Source organism: Leuresthes tenuis, unplaced genomic scaffold (genome assembly GCF_036924035.1).
Source record: "Leuresthes tenuis unplaced genomic scaffold, fLeuTen1.0.hap1 SCAF_23, whole genome shotgun sequence".
In the NCBI taxonomy this organism is placed as follows: Eukaryota; Metazoa; Chordata; class Actinopteri; order Atheriniformes; family Atherinopsidae; genus Leuresthes; species Leuresthes tenuis.
In genome coordinates, this window is record NW_027325377.1 from 13,128,244 (window position 1) to 13,136,816 (window position 8,573).

The 8,573-nt window shown below is 41.0% G+C and overlaps 1 pseudogene; it reads right to left on the reverse strand.

Annotated features, from left to right (window-relative positions):
* Positions 1 to 6,847: 6,847 nt before the first annotated feature.
* LOC140283456 (U2 spliceosomal RNA) lies at positions 6,848 to 7,024 on the reverse strand (annotated as a pseudogene).
* Between the last annotated feature and the right edge of the window lie 1,549 nt (positions 7,025 to 8,573).

The window sequence follows — 8,573 nt, forward strand, 5'->3', positions numbered from 1 at the left end:
TAGAGGACGATCTCTCTCGTTGGAAGTCCTTACCTATATCACTTATGGGGAGAGTTACAACCATTAAAATGATGATACTACCAAAAGTTAACTATTTGTTCTCAATGATCCCCATAAAACCATCTGCTACTTGGTTTAAGTCACTAGATTCATGCATCTCCAAATTTCTGTGGAAAAACAAACCACCACGTATTAGTTTAAAAACCCTACAGAAGACCAAGGACAGTGGTGGATTAGATTTACCTCATTTTCAGCACTATTCCTTAGCCAATAGGTTACAATATATATCAAAATGGTTTAAACCTTGTTGTTGTCACAGTTCCCAGAGACGTTGTAATCGTTGAGGATTCTATATTCACCCCCTCATTAGAGGCACGTGTTGCAGATTGATGACACTGAATCTTCTTCTCTGTTCATTGCTGGCATCATTCCCAGCATCGTAAGTGTTTTTGGCATTGTTAGCCTCTTCTTCTGGATCTTGATATCGAGCATCCTTTTGTATTTCTGGTTTGTAAGTCCTCTCTCTTCGTTCACCGGAGTCTTCGTCTCTTTGTCCTTGAGTTTGGTGATTTTTTCTTCTTTTGATGCCTTGACACAGTGTGACAGGTGATACCACATGGGAGATCCTTTAACTTGGACTGCTGTCCCTGTGCTGCGAAATGGCTGTGCTGCTCAAATGGTCTCTCCTTCATCATATACACAGTTATTTATACATCACCTTCCACCATGAAGCGTTGTCCCTTTTTGTTTCTCTCTTTGTTCTTAAAATGCTGTTATAAATGTCTAAACCAATCCATTAAACTAGATCATTTTGGCAGTAAAGCGATCTACAATGTGCTTGGTCGCAAAGCTGCTCATCTGTGGTAATCAGCTCTTCAGAAAGGCATTCTTCAATTGATTTCACTCATTTTATGTAATAATTTTGTGATTTCCTACAAAACTACACTTCTTCTCCCATCTGTCTGAGTATTTAATATTGTCTGGGTCCCGTTAAAACATGTATTTTTCCCATCTAATTCCTTGTTTGCTTTAAAACAAGTATTCCCCATTTTCTATCCCTTCAGTAGCCAACCAGTTTGTATGGAGTACACTGGAGCAACTTGACTGATCAGTAAAACACTGCTTTTGTTGTCACCGCAAGGCTTCCCCCGTCGGTTGTTTCACTGAGACACTACTGAGTAACTACAACTCAACACAGTTTATATACATAACATTCATATACATACTAACAAACAAACAAACAATAATTTATCGCAATTTTCTCATCTCTGTTTGAACGTACACCCAGGTAAATATTCCTGTAGTCTTCTCATACCGACTATGGACCCATTCATTGTTTAACTTCACTGTTTTGCAAATCCTAATTGAATATTGCACATTGACATTGAACTTTACTGGATAAGCAGGTCTTCATTGCATTCAGCAGCCTATATGTGAGCATTTATGTGTAAGCTGTTCTTCTTTGCATTTATCAGCAGCAAGCAATTCTTCACTGCACATGCATATGTAAATAGTAAAACAATTCCAATGTGTTAGCGAAACCTTCTATATCACAGTGGTTTCTAAGGTCTATTTTAAGTTCTTTGCCATCAGTGAGATGACATTGTTTACAAAGTGTGTCAAATTATCACTGAAGATCTTTTCAGGAATTTCAAATCTAGAAATGAGTTATTTTACGCGTGATTTTGCTACTGAGAGTGCATCTGCTTGTGCACATGGAAATATTTCAGACCATTTGGTAAAAACCTCTGTTGTCACTGAGCAGAATCATTTCCCTTAACATTAATTTAGTTCAATGAAATCTACAAAATAATGAAATAATGAAATCCAAACAAATATGTTGAAAAAGATACACTGGCTTAGGGAATTATCTTCGTTTTGGTCTTAGATTGCCCTGTGGAATGTATTTTGCACATATTTGACCTGCTAGACAAAACTTTATTCATTTATTTATTCTAAAAAAATGTTTTTAATAATTAGTAAAACCATATGCTGTAAAAACCTGGTTCATTATTGCTTCCATCCCTCCTGTTGAGACATGACATGGTCCGTGGCTCAATACTGCTGCATATTTAAACAAATTCTTTGGCAGTATGGTTTTCCTTCCGGTCATTCATACGAGTCTATTGTAGATGGCAATTGAATAACATCTAATAATGCTAAAATATTTGTAGTTTATACATTTAGCTGTGGATGTCAACATACCTGTTTTTCCAATGCTGTGTTAACACATGTACAGTTGAGAAGGCATACTGACTGTCAGTGTAAACGTTAACAACCTTTTTGTTATTTAATTTACAAGCTTCAGTTAAAGCTACCAATTTGACTGCTTGAACAGAGTAATTTTTTGGTAGTGGTTGTTTTAAGAAAACTTCAGTTTCTGTTACTACTGCAAATCCTGTAGCATTTGTGCCATCAGGGTTTTTTTCCTTGATCTGTTGAATAAATATAGTTATTTCTGCATTTTCATAACGTATATCAGTTAAGTCTGGCCTGGGTAAAACACTGATGGTTATTTCTGGCTTTCCATCTGTGGGGTAGGTAGCAGTGTGGATGGATTAAGTGTAGCACATCTCTCGACAACAAGGTGTGGCTGTGAAAGAAGAACTGTTATGTAGGAGAGATGTCTGGTAAAGATATTTTGTTAAGTAACCATATCACAGCCACTGCATGAGGTACCTTAAGTGTTAATGGGTGAAATAACACCATTATTGTTGATGCCTGCACTGCCAATGGCTTCTGGCCATTGATTCAAAAGTACGATCTCGTCCCTTTTTCCCCCTTTCAGTGGACACTGGCCCCTAATTACCGCAATTCAGCAGGGGGTCTTTCATTACTTACAGCCGAACACCTCCGCTCCCGCATTTGATGGTGTATAGTCGGGCATTCTCACCATTTCTCATCAGGTTTTTGCAAATTATGATGACATTCACACCTGCTTTTGATGTTGTATGGTTGGGCATTCGCACCTTTTTTTACCCATTTTTCAGGAATTATGGGTGGACATTCACACCATCTTACAGCTGAACACCTCCTCTCCCGCATATGATCATGTGCGGTTTTTTTATTCGAAAAATTTTCTTTCATGTTTTCTAGCAATTATTGATGGACATTCAGACCTTCTTGCAGCTGAACACCTCTGCTCCCGCTTTTGATGGTGTATAGTTGGGCTTTCGAGCCTTTTCTTCCCCGGTTTTTACAAATTATGGTTGGACATTCAGACCTTCTTGCAGCCGAAAACCTCCGCTCCCTCTTTTGATCATACATTGTCGGGCATTCGCACCTTTTCTTAACCACTTTTTACAAAACATGGTTGGACTTTCAAACTTTCTTGTAGCCGAACACATCCCTTCCCGCTATTGATTGTGTACAGTCAGGTATTTTAACCTTTTCTTACCCGCTTTTTACCAACTACGGTCGGACATTCACACCTTCTTATGGCGGAACACCTCCGCTCCCTCTTTTGATGGTGTAGGTTCGGGCATTCGAACCTTTTCTTACCCGCTTTTGAGTTATTATGGCTGGACATTCACAGCTTCTTGCAGCCGAACACCTCTTCTCCCGCTTTTGATGATGAATGGTCCGGCATTCTTACCTTTTCTAACACATTTTTCAGCAATTATTGTCGGTCATTCACACCTTTCTCATCAGCTTTTTACAAATTATGATCTGACATTCAGACCTACTTGCAGCCGAACACCTCGGCTTCCGCTTTTGATGGTGTATATTTTGGCATTCGAACCTTTTCTTACCCGCTTTTTACAAACCATGGTCGGACTTTCATACCTTCTTTTAGCCGAACAACTCCGCTCCCGCTATTGATTGTGTAGAGTTGGGTATTTTAGCCTTTTCTTACCCGCTTTTTACCAACTATGGTCGGACATTCACACCTTCTTACAGCGGAACACCTCCGCTCCCTCTTTTGATGGTGTATGTTCTGGCATTCGAACCTTTTCTTACCCACTTTTTACAAACTATGCTCGGACATTCACACCTTCTTGCAGTGAAACACCTCCGCTCCCTCTTTTGATTGTGTATGTTCGGGCATTCGAACCTTTTCTTACCCACCTTTTACAAACTATGGTCGGACATTCAAACCTTCTTGTGGCCGAACACATCCACTTCTGCTTGTGATGATGTATAGTTGGGCATTCACACCTTTTCTTACCCATTTTTCAGTAATTATTGGTGGACATTCAGACCTTCTTGCAGCTGAACACCTCCGCTCCCGCTTTTGATGGTGTATAGTCGGGCATTCGAGCCTTTTCTTCAACGGTGTTTACAAATTATGGTTGGAAATTCAGACCTTGCAGCCGAACAACTCCGCTCCCTCTTTTGATCATACATTGTCGGGCATTCGCACCTTGTCTTACCCGCTTTTTACAAACCATGGTCGGACTTTCACACCTTCTTGTAGCCGAACAACTCCGCTCCCGCTATTGATTGTGTACAGTGCGGTTTTTTAACCTTTTCTTACCCGCTTTTTACCAACTATGGTCGGACATTCGCAGCATCTTACAGCGGAACACCTCCGCTCCCTCTTTTGATGGTGTATGTTCGGGCATTCGAACTTTTTCTTACCCGCTTTTTACAAACTATGGGTGGATATTCACACCTACTTGCAGTCGAACAGCTCTGCTCCCACTTTTGATTATGTTTGGTTGGATATTCGAACCTTTTCTTAACTGCTTTTTACAAACTTTGGTCGGACGTTCACACCTTCTTGCAGCCGAACACCTCCGCTTCCGCTTTTGATGGTATATATTCGGGCATTCGAACCTTTTCTTACCCACTTTTTACCAACTATGGTCGGACATTCACACCGTCTTTCAAGTGTAACACCTCCGCTCCCTCTTTTGATGGTGTATGTTCGGGCATTCGCACCTTTTCTTACCCGCTTTTTACAAACTATGGTCGTACATTCAAACCTTCTTGTAGCCGAAAACCTCCACTCCCTCTTTTGATCATACTTTGTCGGGCATTCGCACCTTTTCTTACCCGCTTTTTACAAACTATGCTCGGACATTCAAACCTTCTTGTAGCCAAACACATCCACTCCTGCTTTTGTTGATGTATGGTTGGGCATTCGAACCTACTTGTTGCCCGCTTTTCATTAATTATGGGTGGACATTCACACCTTGTCACAGCCAAACACCTCCGCTCCCTGTTTTGATCATGTATGGTTGGACATTCGCACCTTTTCTCACCCGCTTTTTGCAAACTATGGTCGGCCATTCACAGCTTCCTCTCCACCATACTTGTATGGTGGGATATTCACACCCACTTGCATCCGAAGACCTCCGCCCCCACTTTTGTTGATATTTAGTCGGTCATTCGCACCTTACCCGCTTTTGGCAAACTATGGCCTTCTTGCAGCCAAAAACCTCTGATCTCGCTTTTGATGATGTAAGGTTGGGCATTCAGACCTTGCTTTTCCTGCTTTTCACCAACTATAGATGGACATTCACACCTTCTTGCAGCCGAACACTTCCGCTCCACCTTTTAGGTTTCTATCACACCTTTTTTTTCACCGCATTTTATAGATTATGGTTGGAAATTCTCAACCACTCATCCGAAGACCTCTCCTCCCGCTTTTGTTAATATATTTGAACTTTAGTCAGACATTCACACCTACTTGTAGCCGAACACCACCTCTCTAGCTTTTGATGAGGTATGGTCCGGGATTCTTACCGTTTCTAACACATTTTTCAGCAATTATGGTAGGATATTCACACCTTCTTGCAGCTGAACACCTCCTCTCCCACTTATGATCATGTGCGGATTGATTTTCGAAAATTTTCTTTCATGTTTTCTAGCAATTAATTATGGACATTTAGACCTTCTTGCAGCTGAACACCTCCGCTCCCGCTTTTGATCATACATTGTCAGGCATTCGCACCTTGTCTTACCCGCTTTTTACAAACTTTAGTCGAACATTCACACCTTTTTGCAGCCGAACACAGTTTTTTGCAGCCGAATTTGGGCATTCGCACCTTTTCATACCCACTTTTTACCAACTATGGTCGGACATTCACACCGTCTTACAGCGGAACACCTCCGCTCCCTCTTTTGATGGTGTATGTTCGGGCATTCGAACCTTTTCTTACCCGCTTTTTACAAACTATGCTCGGACATTCAAACCTTCTTGTAGCCGAACACATCCACTCCTGCTTTTGATGATGTATGGTATGGCATTCGAACCTACTTGTTGCCCGCTTTTCATTAATTATGGGTGGACATTCACACCTTGTCGCAGCCAAACACCCTGTTTCGATCATGTATGGTTGGACATTCGCACCTTTTCTCACCCGCTTTTTGCAAACTATGGTCGGCCATTCACAGCTTCCTCTCCACCATACTTGTATGGTGGGATATTCACACCCACTTGCATCCGAAGACCTCCGCCCCCACTTTTGTTGATATTTAGTCGGTCATTCGCACCTTACCCGCTTTTGGCAAACTATGGCCTTCTTGCAGCCAAAAACCTCTGATCTCGCTTTTGATGATGTAAGGTTGGGCATTCAGACCTTGCTTCACCTGCTTTTCACCAAATATAGTCGGACATTCACACCTTCTTGCAGCCGAACACTTCCGCTCCACCTTTTAGTTTTCTATGGGGCATTCACACCTTTATTTTCACCGCATTTTATAAAAACACCACAGGAACACCGTATTGAGGCTTTGTTCTGACCGCTCATTCGGTGTCGCGTTTCTTTCAAGCATTTCTCCTGGTTAGCCCGCACTCGGCTCGCTCCCAGAGCCGTGTTAAAGTCTACTTCGCATTCACTCTCTTTTCTCAGCAGACTAAAAGAAACTTCCATCCTGTTAGCTTTTTCACAAGAGCAGAGGAGAGCGCACCGTTCCCAGCGGCACTGCAGTACCGGGTCGATGCTTGGAGTGAACGGAGCAAGCTCCTTTTTCAACTCCTATTGATAAAAATCCATTTAATATGTAGTCCTTGCATAGACATATCACATATTAAACTGATAAGTACAGATGGATTATGTGCAATTAGTAAAGAGAGTAGAGGACGATCTCTCTCGTTGGAAGTCCTTACCTATATCACTTATGGGGAGAGTTACAACCATTAAAATGATGATACTACCAAAAGTTAACTATTTGTTCTCAATGATCCCCATAAAACCATCTGCTACTTGGTTTAAGTCACTAGATTCATGCATCTCCAAATTTCTGTGGAAAAACAAACCACCACGTATTAGTTTAAAAACCCTACAGAAGACCAAGGACAGTGGTGGATTAGATTTACCTCATTTTCAGCACTATTCCTTAGCCAATAGGTTACAATATATATCAAAATGGTTTAAACCTTGTTGTTGTCACAGTTCCCAGAGACGTTGTAATCGTTGAGGATTCTATATTCACCCCCTCATTAGAGGCACGTGTTGCAGATTGATGACACTGAATCTTCTTCTCTGTTCATTGCTGGCATCATTCCCAGCATCGTAAGTGTCCGTGGCATTGTTAGCCTCTTCTTCTGGATCTTGATATCGAGCATCCTTTTGTATTTCTGGTTTGTAAGTCCTCTCTCTTCGTTCACCGGAGTCTTCGTCTCTTTGTCCTTGAGTTTGGTGATTTTTTCTTCTTTTGATGCCTTGACACAGTGTGACAGGTGATACCACATGGGAGATCCTTTAACTTGGACTGCTGTCCCTGTGCTGCGAAATGGCTGTGCTGCTCAAATGGTCTCTCCTTCATCATATACACAGTTATTTATACATCACCTTCCACCATGAAGCGTTGTCCCTTTTTGTTTCTCTCTTTGTTCTTAAAATGCTGTTATAAATGTCTAAACCAATCCATTAAACTAGATCATTTTGGCAGTAAAGCGATCTACAATGTGCTTGGTCGCAAAGCTGCTCATCTGTGGTAAACAGCTCTTCAGAAAGGCATTCTTCAATTGATTTCACTCATTTTATGTAATAATTTTGTGATTTCCTACAAAACTACACTTCTTCTCCCATCTGTCTGAGTATTTAATATTGTCTGGGTCCCGTTAAAACATGTATTTTTCCCATCTAATTACTTGTTTGCTTTAAAACAAGTATTCCCCATTTTCTATCCCTTCAGTAGCCAACCAGTTTGTATGGAGTACACTGGAGCAACTTGACTGATCAGTAAAACACTGCTTTTGTTGTCACCGCAAGGCTTCCCCCGTCGGTTGTTTCACTGAGACACTACTGAGTAACTACAACTCAACACAGTTTATATACATAACATTCATATACATACTAACAAACAAACAAACAATAATTTATCGCAATTTTCTCATCTCTGTTTGAACGTACACCCAGGTAAATATTCCTGTAGTCTTCTCATACCGACTATGGACCCATTCATTGTTTAACTTCACTGTTTTGCAAATCCTAATTGAATATTGCACATTGACATTGAACTTTACTGGATAAGCAGGTCTTCATTGCATTCAGCAGCCTATATGTGAGCATTTATGTGTAAGCTGTTCTTCTTTGCATTTATCAGCAGCAAGCAATTCTTCACTGCACATGCATATGTAAATAGTAAAACAATTCCAATGTGTTAGCGAAACCTTCTAT